Here is a 24,347-nt window from a genome sequence, read left to right as displayed (position 1 = left end):
TGACCACAAACTGACCGAGCACACAGTAACTGACACACTGAACACAACCTCACCGAACACACAAAATTGACCCACTGACCACAACCTGCCTGAAAACACAGAAAATGTCCCACTGACCACAAACTGTCTGAACACACAGAAACTGACCCACCGACCGCAACTAGACTGAGCACACGGTTATTGATCGACTGAAGACCACCTGACCAAACACACAGAAACTGACACAATGACCACAACCTGACTGAACAAACAGAAACTGACCCACTGGCCACAAACTGACAGAACACACATAAACTGGCCCATTGACCACAAGCTCACCAAACACACAGGAACTGACTGACTGACCAAAACCTGACCGAACTGACAGAAACCTACCCACTGACCACAGCATGTCCGAACACACAATAACTGACCCAATTAACCACAATCTAACAAAACACACAGAAACTTACCAGCTGACCACAAACTGACCGAACACATAGAAACTGATCCACTGACCGCAATCTGTCCGATAACAAAGAAATTGACCCACTGAACACAAAAAGTACGAGCACACAGTAACAGACCCACTGAACGCAACCTGACTGATCACACAGAAACTGGCCCGCTGACCAGAAGCTGACCGAAAACACAGAAATTGACCCACAGACCACAACCTGACAGAATACACAGAAGCTGAACCACTGACAACAAACTGACTGAACTCCCAGAAACTGTTCTATTGACCACAACCTGACTGAACACACACAAACTGACCCATTGACCGCAAGCTGACGGAACACACAAAATCTAACCCACTGAACACAACCTGACTGATCACACAGAAACTGATGCATGGAACACAACCTGACCGAACACACAGAAACTGACCCTTTGACCACAAGCTTCCTCAACAAACAGAAACTGACCAAAGGACCACAACCAGAGACAGGACGCAGTAAATGATCCATTGAACACAACCTGACCAAAACAACAGAAACTGACCCACTGACCACAACCAGGCCGAGCACAAAGTAAGTGACCCAATGAACACGACCTGACCGAACACACAGAAACTGACCCGCTGACCAGAAGCTGACTGGAAACACAGAAATTGACCCACTGAACACAACCAGTCCGATCACACACAAACTGAACCACTGACCACAAACTGACCGAACACACAGAAACTGACACACTGACCACAACCTAACTGAACACACAGAGACTAACCCACTGACCACAACCTGAACAAACACATAGAATCTGACACAATGACAACAATCTGACCGAACACACAGAAACTGTCCCACTGATCACAACCTGAACAATCACACAGAAACTGACAGACTGAACACAACCTGTCTGAACACGCAGAAGCTGACCCACAGACTACAACCAGACTGAACATACATGAACTGACCCATTGACCACAAGCTGAACCAACACACAGAAACTGTAAAACTGACCACATCCTGACAGAAAACACAGAAACTGACCAACAGACAACATCCTGACTGAACATACAGAGACTGAACGAACAAACAGAAACTGACCCACTGACCACAACCTGACCGAACACACAAAAACTGACCACTGACCACAAACTGAACAAATACACAGAAACTCACCCAATGTCCACAACCTGTCCGAACACGCAGAGACTGACCCACAGACTACAACCAGACCGAACACACAGAAGCTGACCCACTGACCACAACCTGAATGATAACACAGAAACTGATTCACTGACCACAACCTGTCCGAACACACAGAAACTGACTCACTCAACAGAATCTGTGTCAACACACAGAAACTGACACACTGACCACGACCTGACCGAGCACACAGTAACTGACACACTGAACACAAACTGACCGAACACACAAAAACTGACTCACTGACCACACCCTGCCTGAACACACAGAAACTGACCCACTGACCACAAACTGTCCGAACACACAGAAACTGACACAATGACCACAACCTGACTGAAAAAACAGAAAATGACCCACTGACCACAAACTCTCAGAAAAGACAGAAACTGACCGAATGAACACAACCTGTCCATGCACACAGCAACTGACACACTGACCACAACCTTTCCACGCACACACAAACTGACACACTGACCACAACCTGACCAAACACACAGAAACTTACCAGCTGACCACAACCTGACCAAACACACAGAAACTGACCGACAGACGACAACTTGTCCGAACACACGTAAACTGACCAACTGACCATAACCAGAACGAGCACACAATTACTGACCCACTGAACACAACCTGAGCGAACACACAAAGTGACACACTGACCACAACCTGACAAAAGACACAGAAACTGATCCACTAACCACAACCTGTCTGAAGACAAAGGAACTGACCCACTGACAACAACCAGACTGAGCACACAGTAAGAGAACCAATGAACACATCCTAACCGAACACAAAGAGACTAACCCATTGACCACAACCTGAACAAACACACAGTAACTGATCCACTGAACACAGCCTGAGCAAAAGCACAGAAACTGTCCCACTGACCACAACCTGAACATACACACAGAAACTGACCCACTGAACACAACCTGAACGAACACACAGATACTGACCCAATGACCACATCCTGAACAAATACTCAGAAACTGACCCAATGACCACAACCTGTCCGAACACGCAAAGACTGACCCACAGCTACAACAAGACCGAACACACAGAAGCTGACCCACTGACCACAACCTGAATGATCAGACAGAAACTGACCCACTGACCACATAAATACAGAGCACACAGTATCTGACCCGCTGACCAGAAGCTGACTGGAAACACAAAAACTGACCCACTGAACACAACCTGACCGATCACACAGAAACTGACCCACTGACCAGAAACTGACCGAACAAAAAGTAACTGACACACTGACCAGAACCTGACTGAACACTCAGAAACTGAACCACTGGCCACAACATAGCCGAGCACTCAGTAGCTGACCCATTGATCACATGCTGACCAATAACACAGAAAGTGACCCACTGACCACAACCTGACCGAACACACAGAAACTGACACACTGACCACAACCTGACCGAACAAACAGAAACTGACCCACTGACCACAACTTGACCAAACACGCAGAAACTGACGCACTGACCACAACGTATCCGAACACACAGAAACTGACCCACTGACCACAACCTGTCCAAACAGACAGAAAGTGACCGACTGACCACAAGCTGACTGAAAACAAAGACACTGACCCACTGAACAGAAACTGACTGAACACACAGAAACTGACCCGGTGACCAGAAGCTGACCGAAAACAAAGAAGATGAACAACTGACCACAATCTGACCGAACACCCAGAAACTGACACACTGACCACAACCTGTCTGAACACACACATACTGACCCACTGAACACAAAATGAACAAAAACACAAAAAATTACCATCTGACCACAGCATGACCGACACACTGACCACAACATTTACGAAAACACAGAAACTGACCCACTGACCTCTACCTGACTGAACACACAGAAACTGACCCACTGGCCACAACCTGAACAAATACACAGAGACTGACCCAATGACTACAACCTGTCCGAACACGCAGAGACTGACCCACAGACTACAGCCTGAACAAATACAGAGAAACTGACCCACTGACCACAACCTGTCTGAACACACACAAACTGACCCACTGAACACAAACTGATCAATCACACATAATATTACCAGCTGACCACAGCATGACCGAACACACAGCAACTGACCCACTGACCACTACATTACTGACCACAAGAAGTCCGAGCACAAAGTAACTGACCCGCAGACCAGAAGCTGACTGGAAACACAGAAATTGTCCCACTGAATGCAACCTGACCATTCACACAGAAACTGACCCACTGACCAAAAAATGACCGATCACGCAGTAACTGACTCACTGACCACAACCTGTCCGAACACACAGAAGCTGACCCACTCAACAGAATCTGACCGAACACACAGAAACTGACACACTGACCACAACCTACCTGAACTCACAGAAACTGACACACTGAGAACAAACTGTCCGAACACACAGAAACTGACACACCGACCAGAACTAGACCGAGCACACAGTTATTGATCCACTGTACATACCCTGACCGAACACACAGAAATTGACACAATGACCACAACCTGACTGAACAAACAGAAACTGATCCATTGGCCACAGCCTGACCGAACACACAGAAACTGACCCATTGACTACAAGCTCACCAAACACACAGGAACTGACCGACTGACCACAACCTGACCGAACACACAGAAACAGACCCACTGACCACAACTTGATCAAGCACACAGAAATGGAATCAGTGTCAACAACCGCTCTGAACACACAGAAACTGACCAATGAACACAACCTGACCGAACACACAAAAACTGACCCACTGAACACAACCAGACTGAGCACACAGAAACTGAACCACTGACAACAACCTGAACGATCACAAAGTAACTGACACACTGCGCATAAGCTGACTGAACACTCAGAAACTGAACCACTGACCAAAACCTGACAAACACATAGAAACTGACACACTGACCACAACCTTTACGAACACACAGAAACTGACCCACTGACCAAACCTTTGCAAACACACGGAAAATGACCCACTGACCACAACCTGACAGAGCACACAGTAACTGATCCACTGACAACAACCTGACCGAACACACAGAAACTGATCGACTGACCACAAGCTGACCGAAAACAAAGAAGCTGAACAACTGACCACAATCTGATCGAACACCCAGATACTGACCCACTGACCACAACCTGTCCGAAAACACAGCAATTGACCCACTGACCACAACCAAACCGAGCACACAGTAACAGACATACTGAACACAACCTGACCGAACACACAGAAACCAACCCGCTGACCTGAAGCTGATCGAACCGACAGAAACTTACCCACTGAAAACAACCTGACAAAATACATCAAAACTGACTCTCTGACCACAACCAGACCGAGCACGAAGTAAGTGACCCACTGAACACAATATGACTGAAAACACAGAAACTGACCCGCTAACCAGAAATTGACTGGTTACACAGAAATTGACCCACTGAACACAACCCGACCAATCTTAGAGAAACTGACCCACAGACCACAACCTGACTGAACACACAGGAACTGACCCACTGGCCACAACCTGATGGAACACACAGAAACTGACCAAATAACCACAAGCTGACTGAACACACAGAAACTGACTCACTGACCACAACCTGACCGAACACACAGGCAGTGACTCACTGGCCAGAATTTGACCGAGCACACAGAAACTGACACACTGACCAGAATCTAACCGAAAACACAAAGACTGACCCACTGACCACAACCTGAACAAACACACAGAAACTGACCGAATGACCACAACCTGACCGAAACAACAGAATCTGACCCAATGACAACCTGACCAAACACACAGAAAGTGAACCACAGACCACAACCTGAACGAACACACAGAAACTGACCCACTGACCACAACCTGAATGAACACACAGAAACTGACCCACTGACCACAAGCTGATCGAAAACACAGAAACTGACCCACTGCCCACAATCTGACTGAACACACAGAAACTGATCCAATACCCACAACATGTCCGAACACGCAGAAACGGACCCACAGAACACATCTGAGTGCGAGTCAGCAGAGAGTGCTGTGAGTTTGGGTAAGTGTGTGAGTTCTTTAATTGTTATTTCTCTTTAAATCATTCTTGATAAGATTACTTAAGCAGTTTAAGTAAAGGGGAAAAGTTAAATATTTGGGATTCTGTTGGTTTAAGAAGAGTAAATCAAGGTTACACTGCAGTAGGGGTAAATTGGCACAGCCTGCAGTTGAACCAGTTTTCTAACCAATCAGCAGGGGTGACTCATTTGGCTGTAAACAAACAAACAGTATAAAATACAATTGCTAGTGCGAGCAAGCAGTGAGTGCGAGGTCAGCAGAGAGTGTTTGGAGTTTCGTTAAAAGTGAGAGTTCTTTAATTGTTATTTCTCTTTTAACCATTCTTGATAAGATTACTTAAGCAGTTTAAGTAAAGGGGAAAAGTTAAATATTTGGGATTCTGTTGGTTTAAGAAGAGTAAAACAAGGTTACACTGCAGTAGGAGTAAATTGGCACAGCAGGCAGTGGAAACCAGTTTTCTAACCAATCAGCAGGGGTGACTGATTTGGCTGTAAACAAACAAACAGTATAAAAAGACTAGGCTAGTGCGAGCAAGCACTGAGTGCGAGTTAGCAGAGAGTGCTGTGAGTTTGGGTAAGTGGGGTGTTAGGTGCTCTTTTCAAACTTTAACTCTGTGGGTTGTAGTTATAATGTCTTTCTGGTGCAGAGTGACTGTTGGTAAACCATTTAACTGGTGCAATTAGAGGGATTGATTTAAATTAAATCCAATTAATTAAAGGGGATACTAGCATCTATAATCGGGCAGAGGGTGTCCATAACTAACAATAAAAAATGAAATTAATTACATAGAATGGAGCAGGTGATGTGTTACTGTTGCGAGATGTGCGAGCCCGTGAATCCCATTGAGGCTCACGGTGATTACGTCTGTGACAAGCGTCTGCTGCTACAGGAACTCCAGCAACGTGTTGATGAGCTGGAGTCGGAGCTTCAGACACTGCGACACATCAGGGAGGGGGAGAAGTACCTGGACTCTTTGTATCAGGAGGTGGTCACACATATGAAGTTAAGTAATTCAGCTGTAGCCCATGGTCAGGGACAGGACGGTGTGACTACGAGTGAGGCAGGTACGGGTATCCAGGAGGCAGAGCTGGAGGAGCCGCAGCCCTTGCTCTTATCCAGCAGGTTCGAGGTTCTTGCTCCCTGTGGGGACGGGAGCAGGGACTGCAGGGAGGATGAGCAACCTGGCCACAGCACCGTGGAACGGGGGGCCATTCAAGAGGGGGGAGTAACTAGAAATATTGTAGTGGTAGGGGATAGTATTATTAGGGGATAGATAGAGTTCTCTGCAGCCGAGAGCGAGAGTCCCGAAGGCTGTGTTGCCTACCCGGTGCCAGGGTTAAGGACATTTCCTCTGGGCTGGAAAGAAACTTGCAGTGGGATGGGGTGGATGCAGTTGTCGTTGTCCATGTTGGTACAAACGACGTAGATAGGACTAGGAAGCCGGTTCTGTAAAAGGAGTATGAGCAGCTAGGGGTCAAGTTAAAAAACAGAACCTCAAGGGTAATAATCTCTACCTGAGCCACGAGCGAATTTGGCTAGGACAAATAAAATTAGAGCTGTAAATGCGTGGCTCAAAGACTGGTGTGCGAGAAATGGGTTTTGCTTCCTAGGACACTGGCACCAGTATTGGGGCAGGAGGGAGCTGTTCCGTTAGGACGGGCTTCACTTGGCCAGTGCTGGGTCTAGAGTCCTGGCGGATCAGATAACTAGGGCTGTAGAGAGGGCTTTAAACTAATTTATGCGGTGGAGGTTCCTAGAGAGCAAATAATAAAAATGACAACAGAGAAGGACATAGACTTAGGTAGCAGTGGGGAAATTAAAAGCCAGAGCGTATCAGGAAGGGGCAGAAGGTATGGAGTAAAAGGTAAAGTAATAAAAAGGGCAAAAGCAGGAACTAAGTGTCACAATACATCTTTGAAAGTTCTCTATCTGAATGCACGTAGCATTCTTACCAAAACAGATGAGTTAATGGCACAAATAAGTACATATGGGTATGATCTTGTCGCCATTACAGAGACATGGCTGCAGGGTGACAATGCCTGGGAATTAAACATAGCAGGTTATTTAACGATCAGGAAGGACAGGCAGGAAGGAAGGGGAGGTGGGGTGGTAATGTTAGTAAAGGAAGGAATCACTGTAATACAGAGAAATGATATTGGGTCAAAAGATCAGGATAATGAAAAAGTTTGGGTGGAGGAAAGGAATAATAAGGGGAAAAAAAACACTAGTGGGCGTAGTGTATAGGCCTCCGAACAGTTGCAAATATGTTGGATGGAGTATCAATCAGGAAATAGTTGAGGCTTGTAATAAGGGAACATCTATAATTATGGGGGATTTTATCTATCATATTAATTGGACAAATCAAATTGGGCAGGGCTGCCTTGAGGATGAGTTCATTGAGTGTATTAGGGATGGGATTCTTGAGCAGTATGTAACTGAACTGACCAGGGGGCAAGCAACATTAGATCTGGTCCTGTGTAACGTGACAGGATTAATTAAAAATATCCTAGTAAAGGATCCCCTTGGAATGAGTGACCATAACATGGTTGAATTCCATATTCAATTAAAGGGTGAGAAGGTTGGATCTCAAACAAGCGTGCTAAGCTTGAATAAAGGAGAATATGAAGATATGAGAGCGGAATTGAGTAGAGTGGATTGGGAAAATAGATTAAAGGGTAAGACGATACATGATCAGTGGTTTGCATTTAAGGAGTAATTTTACAACATCCAAAAAATATATATTCCACTGAGAAGAAAAGGGTGTAAAAGAAAAGACAGCCATCCGTGACTAAGAAATGAAATTAAGGACAGTATTCGACTAAAAACAAGGGCATATAAGGTAGCCAAATCTAGTGGGTGAATAGAGGATTGGGAAAGCTTCAAAAGAGAGCAAAAAATAACATAAAGATTGATTAAGAAAGGGAAGATAGATTATGAAAGTAAATTAGCAAAATATATAAAAACAGATAGTAAGATTTTTTATAGTTATATAAAAAGAAAAAGGGTGGCTAAAGTAAATGATGGTCCCTTAGAGGATGAGACTGGGAAATTAATGGTGGGAAATATGAAGATGGCAAAAACACTGAATGAATATTTTGCATCAGTCTTTACAGTAGAAGACACTAAGAATATCCCAACACTGGACCAACAGGGGGCTATAGGGCGGGGGGGGGAGGAGGTAAACACGATCAAAATCACTAAGGAAGTGGTACTCGGTAAAATAATGGGACTCAAGGCGGATAAATCACCTGGACCTAATAGCTTACTACCTAGGGCCTTGAGGGAATTGGCAGTTGGGATTGTGGATGCATTGGTAAAATTTACCAAAACTCACTGGAATCAGCCAAGGTCCCGGCAGATTGGAAAACTGCTAATATAACACCCTTATTTAAAAAGGGCGGTAGACAGAAGGCTGGAAACTATAGACCGGTTAGCCTAATATCTGTGGTCGGTATAATTTTGGAGTCCATTATTAAGGAGTCATTAACAGGACATTTAGATAATCATCATTTAATAGGACAAAGTCAGCATGGTTTTATGAAGGGGAAGTCATATTTGACAAATTTGCTGGAGTTCCTTTAGGAAGTAACATATAGGGTGGATAAAGGGGAACCAGTGGACGTAGTGTATTTACACTTCGAAAAGGCATTTGACAAGGTGCCACACAAACGATTATAGCTTAAGATAAAAAATCACGGGATTTAGGGTAATATTCTGGCATGGATAGAGGATTGGCTATCTAACAGAAGGCAGAGAGTTGGGATAAATGGTTCATTCTCAGAATGGCAATCAGCAGCCAGTGGTGTTCCGCAGGGGTCGGTGCTGGGTCCCCAGCACTTTACAATCTATATTAACGATTTGGAGGAGGGGACCGAGTGTAACATATCAACGTTTGCAGATGATACTAAGATGGGAGGGAAAGTAGTGAGTGAGGAGGACATAAAAAACGTACAACGGGACATAGACAGGCTAAGTAAGTGGGCAGAGATTTGGCATGTGGAATACAATACTGGAAAGTGTGAGGTTATGCATTTTAGCAGGAAAAATCGTAGAGCAAGCTATTATCTTAATGGCAAGAAACTGGAAAGAACTGAAGTACAAAGGGATCTGGGGGTCCTGGTGCACGAAACACAAAAGGTTAGTATGCAGGTGCAGCAAGTGATTAAGAAGGCCAATGGAATGTTGGCTTTCATTGCTAGCGGGATAGAATATAACAATTGGGAGGTATTGCTTCAGTTGTACAAGGTATTGATGAGACCGCACCTGGAATAATGCATACAGTTTTGGTGTCCGTACTTAAGAAAATACATACTTGCTCTCGAGTCAGTACAAAGAAGGTTCACTCGGTTAATCCCGGGGAGGAGGGGATGGACATATGAGGACAGCTTGAGTAGATTGGGACTCTTCTCATTGGAGTTCAGAAGAATGAGAGGTGATCTTATTGAAACATATAAGATTGTGAAGGGATTGGATCGGATGGATGCGGGGAGGATGTTCCCGATGATGGGTGAACCTAGAACTAGGGGGCATAGTCTTAGAATAAGGGGCTACTCTTTCAAAACTGAGATGAGGAGGAAGTACTTCACTCAGAGGCTGGTAGGTCCATGGATTATGCTGCACCAAAAAGCTGTAGAAGGTACATCATTACATAAATTTAAAACAGAAATAGACAGTTACATGGAAGTAAAGGGAATTAAGGGTTATGGGGAGAGGGCAGGATTCTGGACATGAGTCTAGGTTCGGATCGGACATGGCACTGTGGGTGCCAGGGTTAAGGACATCTCCTCTGGACTGTAGAGAAAGTTGGAGTGGGAGGGGGAGGACCCAGTTGTCGTGATCCATGTTGGTAACAATGACACAGATAGCACAAGGAAGGAGGTTCTGCTGAGGGAGTTTGAGCAGCTAGGGGTCAAATTAAAAAGCAGAACCACAAGGGTAATAATTTGGATTATTACCTGAGCCACGAGCGAATTTGGCTAGGACAAATAAAATTAGAGAGGTAAATGCGCGACTCAAATTCTTGTGTGGGAGAAATGGGTTTTGCTTCCTGGGACACTGGCACCAGTGCTGGGGCAGGAGGGAGCTGTTCCATTGGGACGGGCTTCACTTGGCCAGTGCTGGGACTAGAGTCCTGGCGGATCATATAACTAGGGCTGTAGCGAGGGCTTTAAACTAACTAGTGGGGGGGAGGTTCCTACAGAGCAAATAATAAAAATGACAACAGAGAAGGCCATAGACTTAGGTAGCAGTGGGGAAATTAAAAACCAGAGCCTGTCAGGAAGGGGCAGAAGGTATGGAGTAAAAGGTAAAGTAATAAAAAGGGCAAAAGCAGGAACTAAGTGTCACAATACATCTTTGAAAGTTCTCTATCTGAATGCACGTAGCATTCGTAACAAAATAGACGAGATAATGGCACAAATAACTACATATGGGTAAGATCTTGTGGCCATTACAAGAACATGGCTGCAGGGTGACAATGCCTGGGAATTAAACATACCAGGTTATTTAACGATCAGGAAGGACAGGCAGGAAGGAAGGGGAGGTGGGGTGGCTATGATAATAAAGGAAGGAATCACTGTAATACAGAGAAATTATATTGGGTCAAAAGATCAGGATAATTAAACAGTTTGGGTGGAGGTAAGGAATAATAAGGGGAAAAAAACACGAGTGGGCGTAGGCTATAGGCCTCCAAACAGTGGCAACTCTGTTGGACGGAGTATCAATCAGGAAATAGTTGAGGCTTGTAATAAGGGAACATCTATAATTATGAGGGATTTCAACCATCATATTAATTGGATTAATCAAATTGGGCAGGGCTGCCTTGAGGATGAGTTCATTGAGTGTATTATGGATGGGTTTCTTGAGCAGTATGTAACTGAACCGACCAGGGGGCAAGCAACCTTAGATCTGGTCCTGTGTAACGAGATGGGATTAATTAAATATGTCCTAGTAAAGGATCCCCTTGGAATGAGTGACGATAACATGGTTGAATTCCATATTCAATTAGAGGGTGAGAAGGTTGGATCTCAAACAAGCGTGCTAAGCTTGAATAAAGGAGACTCTGAAGGTATGAGAGAGGAATTGAGTAGAGTGGATTCGAAAATAGATTAAATGGTAAGACGATACATGATCAGTGGTTTACATTTAAGGAGTTATTTTACAACTTCCAAAAAATATATATTCCACTGAGAAGAAAAGGGTGTAAAAGAAAAGACAGCCATCCGTGACTAAGAAAAGAAATTAAGGATAGTATTCGACTAAAAACAAGGGCATATAAGGTAGCCAAATCTAGTGGGAGGATAGAGGATAGGGAAAACTTTAAAAGACAGCAAAAAATAACAAAAAGATTGATTAAGAAAGGGAAGATAGATTATGAAAGTAAATTAGCAAAAATATAAAAACAGATATTAAGAGTTTTTATAGTTATATAAAAAGAAAAAGGGTGGCTAAAGAAAATGTTGGTCCCTTAGAGGATGAGACCGGGAAATTAATGGTGGGAAATATGGAGATGGCAAAAACACTGAATGAATTTTTTACATCAGTCTTTACAGTAGAAGACACTAAGAATATCCCAACACTGGACAAACAGGGGGCTAAAGGGGGGGAGGAGCTAAACACGATCAAAATCACTAAGGAATTGGTACTCAGTAAAATAATGGGACTCAAGGCGGATAAATCACCTGGACCTGATGGCTTACATCCTAGGGTCTTGAGGGAAGTGGCGGTAGGGATTGTGGATGCATTGGTAATAATTATCCAAAACTCCCTGGACTCGGCAAAGGTCCCGGCAGACTGGATAACTGCTAATGTAACACCCTTATTTAAAAAGGGCAGTAGTAGAAGGCTGGAAACTATTTGTGGTAGGTAAAATTTTGGAGTCCATTATTAAGGAGACAGTAACAGGACATTTGGATAATCATAATTTAATAGGACAAAGTCAGCATGGTTTTATGAAGGGGAAGTCATGTTTGACAAATTTGCTGGAGTTCTTTGAGGAAGTAACGTATAGGGTGGATAAAGGGGAACCAGTGGATGTAGTGTATTTAGACTTCCAAAAGGCATTTGACAAGGTGCCACACAAAAGATTATTGCTTAAGATAAAAAATCACGGGATTGGGGGTAATATTCTGGCATGGGTAGAGGATTGGCTATCTAACAGAAGGCAGAGAGTTGGGATAAATGGTTCATTCTCAGACTGGCAATCAGTAACTAGTGGTGTTCCACAGGGGTCAGTGCTGGGTCCCCAGCACTTTACAATCTATATTAACGATTTGGAGGAGGGGACCGAGTGCAACATATCAAAGTTTGCAGATGATACTAAGATGGGAGGGAAAGTAATGAGAGAGGAGGACATAAGAAACCTGCAAGGGGACATCGACAGGCTAAGTAAGTGGGCAGAGATTTGGCAGATGGAATAAAATACTGGAAAGTGTGAGGTTATGCACTTTGGCAGGAAAAATCGGAGAGCAAGTTATTATCTTAATGGCAAGAAACTGGAAAGTACTGAAGTACAAAGGGATCTGGTGGTCCTGGTGCACGAAACTCAAAAGTTTAGTATGCAGGTGCAGCAAGTGATTAAGAAGGCCAATGGAATGTTGGCTTTCATTGCTAGGTGGATAGAATATAAAAATAGGGAGGTATTGCTTCAGTTATACAAGGTATTGGTGAGACCGCACCTGGAATATTGCATACAGTTTTGGTGTCCATACTTAAGAAAGGACATACTTGCTATCGAGTCTGTACAAAGAAGATTTGCTCAGTAAATCCCGGGGATGGACATATGAGGAGAGCTTGAGTAGATTGGGAGTCTACTTATTGGAGTTCAGAAGAATGAGAGGCAATCTTATTGAAACATATAAGATTGTGAAGTGGTTGGATCGGGTGGATGCGGGGAGGATGTTCCCGATGATGGGTGCAAGTAGAACTAGGGGGCATAGTCTTAGAATAAGGGTCTGCTCTTTAAAAACTGAGATGAGGAGGAAATACTTCACTCAGAGGCTGGTAGGTCCATGGAATATGCTGCCCCAAAAAGCTGTAGAAGCTACATCATTACATAAATTTAAAACAGAAATAGACAGTTTCCTAGAAGTAAAGGGAATTAAGGGTTATGGGGAGCGGGCAGGAATTTGGACATGAGTCTAGGTTCGGATCGGTCATGGCCCTATGGGTAGCGGAGCGGGCCCAAGGGCCGTGTAGCCCGATCCTGCTCCTATTTCGTGTGTCTAATTCTGTTAGATTCAGGAGATGGTTCTGTGATAGTGGATTGGCGGTTAGGATCAGATCAGCCATGATATTATTCAATGGCGGAGCAGGCTCGAGGGGCCGATTGGCCTACTCCTGCTTCTATTTCTTATGTTGTTATGTTTTAATGAACACACAGAACCTGCCCGACTGACAACAACCTGACCGAACACACAGAAACTGACACACAGAGCACAACATGACTGAGCACACAGAAACTGACCCACTGACCACAACCATACTGAGCACCCAGTAACTGATCCACTGACCACAACCTGACAGAACACACAGAAACTGAACCACTGACAACAACCGGACTGAGCACAAAGAAACTGATCCACTGGCCACAACCTGACCGAACACACAGAAACTGAACCATTGACCACAAGCTGACCGAACATACAGGAACTGACCCAATGAACATCCTGACTGCACACACAGAAACTGACCCATTGACCACAAGCTTACCGAACACACAGGAACTGACCCATTGACCACAAGCTTACCGAACACACAGAAACTGACCCACTGACCACAACCAGACTTCGCACACAGAAACTGATCCACTGGCCACAACCTGACGGAACACACAGAAACTTATCCATTGACCACAAGCTGACCGAACACAGAGGAACTGAACCACTGACCACAACCAGACTGAGCACACACAGCAACTGGCCCATTGACCACAAGCTGACCGAACACACAGGAACTGACCCACTGACCACAACTTGACAGAACACACAGAAACTGACACACTGACCACATCCTGATCGAACACACAGAAACTGACACACTGACCAGAAACTGACCGAACACACAGAAACTGACCCACTGACCGCAACTTGACCAAACACTCAGAAACTGATGCACTGACCACAACATGTCCGAACACACATAGAAGCTGACCCACTGACCACAAACAGTCTGAACACACAGAATCTGACCCACTGACCAAACCCTGTCCAAATACACAGAAAATGACCCACTGATCACAACATGACCGAACACAAAGTAACTGATCCACTGACCACAACCTAACCGAAAACAGACAAACTGACCCACTGACCACCAGCTGACCGGAAACACAGAAACTGACCCAGTGAACACAACCTCACAGAACACACAGAAGCTGACCCAATGACGACAACCGGACTGCATACGCAGAAACTGACCCATTGACCACAAGCTGACCGAACACAGAGGAGCTGACCCACGGACCACAAACAGACAGAGCACACAGTAACTGATCCATTGACCACAACCTGACAGAACACACAGAAACTGACCCACTGACAACAACCGGACTGAGCACAAACATACTGATCCACTGGCCACAACCTGACCGAACACACAGAAACTGAACCATTGACCACAAACTGACCGAACATACAGGAACTGACCCAATGTGCACATCCTGACTGCACGCACAGAAACTGACACATGGAACACAAGCTGACCGAACACACAGTAACTGACCCATTGACCACAAGCTGACCGAACACACAGAAACCGACCCACTGACCACAACCAGACTGAGCACACAGAAACTGACCCACTGACAACAACCGGACTGAGCACAAACATACTGATCCTCTGTCCACAACCTGACCGAACACACAGAAACTGAACCATTGACCACAAACTGACCGAACATACAGGAACTGACCCAATGTGCACATCCTGACTGTACGCACAGAAACTGACACATGGAACACAAGCTGACCGAACACACAGTAACTGACCCATTGACCACAAGCTGACCGAACACACAGAAACCGACCCACTGACCACAACCAGACTGAGCACACAGAAACTGATCCACTGGACACAACCTGACCGAAAACACAGAAACTGGCCCATTGACCACAAGCTGACCGAACACACAGGGACTGACCCACTGACCACAACCTGACCGAACACACAGAAACTGACCCACTGAACACAACCTGATCGAACACACAGAAACTGACACACTGACCAGAACCTTACCGAACACACAGAAACTGACCCACTGACCACAACTTGACCAAACACACAGAAACTGATACACTGACCACAACATGTCCGAACGCACAGAAACTGACCCACTGACCACAAAATGTCCAAACACACAGAATCTGACCCACTGAACAAAACCTGTACAAACATATGGAAAATGACCCACTGACCACAACCTGACCGAGCACACAGTAAGTGATCCACTGACCACAACCTAATCGAACACACAGAAACTGACCCACTGACCACCAGCTTACCGAGAACACAGAAACTGCCACACTGAACACAACCTGACAGAACACACAGAAACTGACACACTGACAACAACCGGACTGAGCACACAGAAACTGATCCATTGGCCACAACCTGATCGAATACACAGAAACTTAACCATTGACCACAAGCTGACCGAACATACATTAACTGACCCAATGAACACATCCTAAGTGCACACACAGAAACTGACCCATTGACCACAAGCTGACCGAACACAATGGAACTGACCCATTGACCACAAGCTGAACGAACACACAGGAACTGACCCACTGAACACAACCTGACCGAACACACAGAAAGTCACCCACTGACCACAACCTGATCGAACACACAGAATCTGAACCACTGTCAACAACCGCTCCAAACACACAGAAACTGACCCACTCACCACAACCTGACTGAACACAAATAAACTGACCCACTGAACACAACCAGACCGAGCACACTGAAACTGACCCACTGAACACAACTTGACCGAACACAAAGTAACTGACACACTGACCACAACCTGACTGAACACTCAGTAACTGACCCACTGGCCACAAAATTACCGAGCACTCAGAAGCTTACCCATTGACCACCTGCTGACCAATAACACAGAAACTGACCCACTGACCACAACCTGAAAGAATACACAGAAATTGACCCACAGACAACATCCTCACCGAACATACAGAAACTGTCTGAACACACAGAAACTGACCCACTGACCACATCCTGATGGAGCACACGGTAACTGACCCACTGTAAACAACTTGATCAAACACAAAGGAACTGACCCAATGACCACAAACTGACCAAACACACAGAAACTGACCCACGGACCACAACCTCACTGAACACACAGAAACTGACCTACTGACCATAATCTGAAAGAACACACATAAACTGACCCACTGACCAAAGCCTGACCGAACACACAGAAACTGACACACTGACCAGAAACTGACCGAACACACAGAAACTGACCCACTGACCACAACTTGAACAAACACACAGAAACTGATGCACTGACCACAACATGCCCGAACACACAGATACTGACCCACTGACCACAAACTGTCCAAACACACAGAAGCAGACCCACGGACCACAACCTCACCAAACACACAGAAACTGACCTACTGACCACAATCTGAAAGAACACACAGAAACTGACCCACTTTCCACAACCTGACCGAACACACAGAAGCTGACACAGTGACCAGAACCTTACCGAACACACAGAAACTGACCCACTGACCACAACTTGAACAAACACACAGAAACTGACGCACTGACCACAACCTGTCCGAACACACAGGAACTGACCCACTGACCACAAACTGTCCCATCACACAGAAACTGACCCACTGAACACAGCCTGTCCAAACCCATGGAAAATGACCCATTGACCACAACCTGACCGAGCACACAGTAACTGATCCACTGACTAAATCTTGACAGAACACACAGAAACTGACCCACTGACCACCAGCTGAGCAAAAACACAGAAACTGACCCACTGACCACAGCCTGACCGAACACACAGAAACTTACCCACTGACCACAACCAGACCGAACACACAGAACCTGACCCACTGACCACAGCCTGACCGAACACACAGAACCTGACCCACTGACCACAGCCTGACCGAACACACAGACAATGACTCACTGAACAGAACCTGACCGAACACACAGAAACTGACCCGCTGATCTGAAGCTGATCGAACACACAGAAACTTATCCACTGAAAACAAACTGACAGAAAACACAGAAACTGACCCGCTAACCAGAACTGACTGAAAACAAAGACATTGACACACTGAACACAACCCGACCAATCTTACAGAAACTGACCCACAGACCACAACCTGACCGAACACACAGGATCTGACCCACTGGCCACAACCTGACCGAACACACAGAAACTGACACATTGACCACAAGCTGACCGAACACAGAGAAACTGTACCACTGATCACAACTTTTCCGAACACACAGAAACTGACCCACAGACCACAACCAGATTCAGCACACAGAAACTGATCCACTCAACAGAACCTTACCGAACACACAGAAACTGACCCACTGACCACAACCAGACTGAACACATAGAAACTGACGCACTGTCCACAAACTGACAGAACACACAGAAACTGACCCACAGATCATAAGAACCTAAGAAGTAGGAGCAGGTGTAGGCCATACGGACCCTCGGGCCTGATCCGCCATTTAGTAGAATCAAGGCTGTTCCGAACCTCGACTCACATTTACATCCATGCCCGCTCCCCATAACCCCTAATTCCCTTATCCGTTCGGAAACTGTCTATCTCCGTTTTAAATGTATTTAATGTCGCAGCTTCCACAGCTCTCTGAGGTAGCAAATTCCATAGATTTACTCCCCTCTGAGTGAAGAAGTTTCTCCTCATCTCAGTTTTGAAACGGCAGCCCCTTATTCTAAGATCATGCCCCCTAGTTCTAGTGAAACCCATTAGTGGAAACATCCTCCCCGCATCCGCCCGATAAAGCCCCCTCACAATCTTATATGTTTCGATAAGATCGCCTCTCATTCTTCTGAATTCCAATGAGCAGAGGCCCAATTTCCTCAACCTTTCCTCATAAGTCAACCCCCTCGTCTCCGGAATCAACCGAGTGAACATTCTCTGAACTGCCTCGAGAGCAATTATACATTTTCTTAAATATGGAAACCAAAACTGTAGGCTGTATTCCAGGTGTGGCCTCACCAGTACCCTGTATAACTGAAGCAATCTTCCCTGCTTTTATACTCCATCCCCCTTGCAATAAAAGCCAAGATTCCATTGGCCTTCCTGATCACCTGCTGTACCTGCATACTAACCTTCTGTGTTTCATGCACCAGGAACCCCAGATCCCTTTGTAATGCAGCACTTTGCAGTTTCTTTCCATATATATAATAACTTGATATTTGATTTTTTCTGCCAAAATGCATAACCTCACACTTTCCAACATTATATTCCATCTGCCAAATTTCTGCACTCTCACTTATCCTGTCTATGTCCTTTTGCAGGTTTTTTATGTCCTCCTCTCTCACTGCTTTCCCTCCCATCTTTGTATCCTTGGCAAACTTGGAAACGTTGCACTTGGTCCCCTCCTCCAAATCGTTAATAAAAATTGTAAAGAGTTGGGGTCCCAGCACTGTCCCCTGCGGAACACCACTAGTTACTGATTGCCAACCCGAGAATGAGCCATTTATCCCCACTCTCTGTTTTCTGTTCGATAGCCCATCTTCCACCAATGCCAGTATATTACCCCCAATTCAATTGATTTTTTATCCTGTGCAATAATCTTTTGTGTGGCACCTTGTCAAATGCCTTTCGGAAGTCCAAATACACCACATCCACTGGTTCCCCTTTATCCGCCCTGTTTGTTACGTCCTCAAAGAATTCGAGCAAATTTGTCAAACATGACTTCCACTTCATAAAACCATGCTGACTCTGTCCGATTAAATTATGCTTATCCAAATGTCCTGTTACTGCTTCCTTAATAATGGACTGCAACATTTTACCAACCATAGATGTTAGGCTAACTGGTCTATAGTTTCCAGCATTTCTGTACCTCCCTTTTTAAATAAGGGCGTTACATTAGCCGTGTTCCAATCTGCTGGGACCGTTCCTGAATCCAGGGAGTTTTGGAAAATTACCACCAATGTATCCGCAATCCCTACCGGTACTTCTCTCAAGACCCTAGGATGTAAGCCATCGGGTCCAGGGGATTTATCCGCTTTAAGTCCCATTATCTTACAGAGTACCATCTCCTTAGTGATTTTAATCGTGTTTAGCTCCTCCCCCTTATAGCCCCCTATTTGTCCAGTGTTGGGATATTTTTAGTGTCCTCTACTGTAAAGACTGATACAAAATATTTGTTCAGTGTATTTGCCATCTCCATGTTCCCCACTACTAAATTCCCGGTCTCGTCCTCTAAGGGACCAACATTCACTTTAGACACACATATTTCTTTTTATATAACTGTAGAAAATCTTGCTACCTGTTTTTATAGTTTTTGCTAATTTACTTTTATAATCTATCTTCCTTTTCTTAATTAATCTTTTAGTTATTCTTTGCTGGCTTTTAAATGCTTCCCAATCTTCTATCCTCCCACTAGATTTGGCTTCTTTATATGCCCTGGTTTTCAGTCAGATACTGTTCGTTATTACTTTACTTAGCCACGGATGGCTGTCGTTTGTTTTACACCCCTTTTCCCTCAGTGGAATATATTTTTCTTGAAAGTTGTGAAATATATCCTTGAATGTACACTACTGCTCATGTACCGTCTTACACCTTAATCTATTTTCCCAGTCCACTTTAGTCAACTCTGCTCTCATACCTTCATAGTCTCCTTTATTTAAGCTTAGAACGCTGGTTTGAAATCCAACTATCTCACCCTCCAACCCAATTTGGAATTCAACCATGTTATGGTCACTCATTCCAAGGGGTTACTTTACTAGTATATTTTTTCTTAATCCTGTCTCATTACACAGGACCAGATCTAACATTGCCTGCCCCCTAGTTGGCTCAGTAACATACTGCTCAAGGAACCCGTCCCTAATGCACTCTATGGATCTTCCTCAAGGCTGCACTGCCCAACTGAATTTGTCCAGTCAATATGAAAGTTAAAATCTCCCATGATTATAGCTCTTCCCTTATTACAAACCCCAACTATTTCCTGATTTATACTCCAACCAATAGAGTTAGGAGGTCTATGGACTGCGCCCACTAGTGACTTTTTCCACTTATTATTCCTTATCTCCACCCAAGTTGTTTCACTATACTGATCCTTTGACGCAATACCATTTCTCACTATTGCAGTGATTCCATGCTTTATTAACACAGACACCCCACCTCTCTTTCCTTCATGTCTCGCCTTCCCAATAGTCAAATACCCCTGGATGTTTAGTTCCCAGTCATGGTCACCTCGCAGCCATGTTTCTGTAATGGCCATCAGATCACACCCATGTGTAGCTATTTGTACCGTCAACTCGACTATTTTGTTACGAATGCTGCGTGCATTCAGATAAAGACATTTTAAATATGTTTTGTGACCACAACCAGACTGAGCACACAAAAACTGACCCACAGACCACAACCTGACCGAACACACAGAAACAGACCCACTGACAACTAGCTGACCGAAAACACAGAAACTGACTCACTCACCACAAAAAGACCGAACAAACAGTAACTGACCCGCTGACCACAACCTTTCCAAAAATACAGAAACTGTCCCACTGACCACAAAAAGACCGAACAGACAGTAACTGACCCGCTGACCAGAAGCTCACTGGAAACACAGAACTTGACCCACTAAACACAACCTGACCGATCACACAGAAACTGACCCACTGACAACAACCTAACCGAACACACAGTGACAGACCCGCTGACCAGAAGCTGACAGAAAACACAGAAGCTGATCAATTGACCACAAGCTGACCGAACAACCAGAAACTGAACCACTGACCACAACTTGACCGAACACACAGAAACTGACCCACTGACCTCAACCTGTTCGAAAACACAGCAACTGACCCACTGACCACAACCAGACCGAGCACAATGTAACTGACATACTGAACACTGCCTGACCGAACACATAGAAACTGACCCACTGACCTGAAGCTGTTCGAAAACACAGAAACTGACCCACTGAAAGCAACTGGACCGAAAACACAGAAGTGAACCACTGACCACAACCAGACCGAGCACACAGTAAGTTACCCACTGTACACAACATGACCGAAAACACAGAAACTGAACCACTGACCACAACCAGACCGAGCACACAGTAAGTTACCCACTGTACACAACATGACTGAAAACACAGAAATTGACCTGCTGACCAGAAGCTTACTGGAAACACAAAAATTGACCTACTGAACACAACACGACCGATCTTACAGCAACTGACCCACAGACCACAAACTGACCGAAGACACAGAAACTGACCCACAGACCACAACCTGACTGAACACACAGAAACTGACCCACTGACCACTACCTGAGCGAAAGCAGAGAACCTGTCCCACTGACAGCAACCTGACCAAACACACAGAAACTGACCGGTTGACCACAAGCTGACTGAACACACAGAAACTGACCCACTGACAACAACCTGACCGAACACACAGAAACAGATCCAATGAAGACATTCTGTCCGAACACGCAGAAAGTGACCCACAGACCACAATCTGACCGAACACACAGAAACTGACCTTCGGACTGCAACCAGAATGAACACACAGAAAATGACGCCCTGACCACAACCTTACCAATCACACAGTAACTGCTCCATTGACGACAACCTAACCAAACACACAGAAATTGAACCACTGACCAGAACCTGTCCGAACACACAGATAATAACCCACTGACAACAACCAGACTGAACACACAGAAACTGACCCGCTGACCAGAAGCTGATCGGAAACAAAGAAGCTGAGCCACTGACCACAACTGGAATGATCATACAGAAACTGACACACTGACGACAACCTGACCGAACACAAAGAAACAGACCCATTGACCACAATATGAACGAACACACAAAACTGAACCACCGACCACAATTTGTCCAAACACACAGAAACTGACCCACTGGCCACTTGCTGAACGAACACATAGAAAGTGACCCACTGAACACAAGCAGACTGAGCAAACAGTAACGGACACACTGAACACAACCTGAACGACCACACAGAAACTGACCTGCTGACCGAACAATGATCAAAAAGACAGAAACTGACCCACTGACAAAAGCACGACCAAGCACACAGAGACTGACCCATTGACCTCACCTTGACTTAACACACAGAAACTGACACACTGATCACAAGCTCACAGAACACACAGAAAATGACCCACTGAACACAAGCTGACAGATCACAAAGAAACTGACACACTGACCACAACCTGACCGAACACTCAGAAACTGACCCACTGGAGACAACATAGCCGAACACTCAGAAACTGACCAATTGACAACAAGCTGACCGAACACAAAGAAACAGAACCACTGACCAAAACCCCTCCGAACACACAGAAACTGACCTACTGACCACAACCAGAACGAATACAGAGAAACTGATCCAATGACCACAACTTGGCCAAACACACAGACGGGGACCCACAGACCAAAACATCACAGAACACACAGAAACTGACCCACTGGCCAAAACCTGACCGAACACACAGAAACTGACGCACTGACCACAACCAGAAAGAACACACAGAAACTGACACACTGATCACAACTTGACCGAACAAACAGAAACTGACCCAATGACCACAGCTTGACCAAACACACAGAAATTGACCCACTGACCACAACCTGTCCGAACACACAGAAACTGACACACTACACACAAGGTCACCGATCACACAGAAACTGACCCAATAAACACACGCTGTCCAAACACACAGAAACTGACCCACTGACCCGACCTGTCCGAACACACAGAAACTGACCCACAGACTACAACCAGACTGAGCAAACAGTAACTGACCCACACACCACATCCTGACCGAACACACAGAAACTGAGCCACTGAACACAGGCTGACCGATCACAAAGAAACTGACACACTGACCACAACCTGACCGAACATTCAGAACCTGACCAACTGGCCACAACATAGCCAAACACTCAGAAACTGACCAATTGATCACAAGCTGACCGAACACACAGAAACAGACCCACTGACCAAAACCTCACAGAACACACAGAAACTGACGCACGGCCCCAACCTGAACGAAAACACAGAATCTGATACTCTGACCACAACCTGACCGAACACACAGAAACTGACCCACTGTCCACAGCTTGATCAAATACACAGAAAATGAACCACTGACCACAATATGTCCGAACACACAGAATCTGACCCTTTGAAAACAACCTGTCAGAACACACAGAAAATGTCCCAATGACCACAACCTGAATGAGCACACAGTAACTGAGCCACTGACCACAACATGACCGAACACACAGAAACTGACCCACAGACCACAAGCTGACCGAACACACAGAAACAGACCCACTTGCCAAAACCTCACCGAACACACAGAAACTGACCTACT

The sequence above is a fragment of the Somniosus microcephalus genome, unplaced genomic scaffold, assembly GCF_052327205.1.
Source record: "Somniosus microcephalus isolate GS21.2 unplaced genomic scaffold, FLI_Smic_1.0 unresolved_chr5, whole genome shotgun sequence".
NCBI classification, from domain to species: domain Eukaryota; kingdom Metazoa; phylum Chordata; class Chondrichthyes; order Squaliformes; family Somniosidae; genus Somniosus; species Somniosus microcephalus.
The sequence above is the reverse complement of the archived record's forward strand: the minus strand, read 5'-3'. Positions refer to the sequence as shown.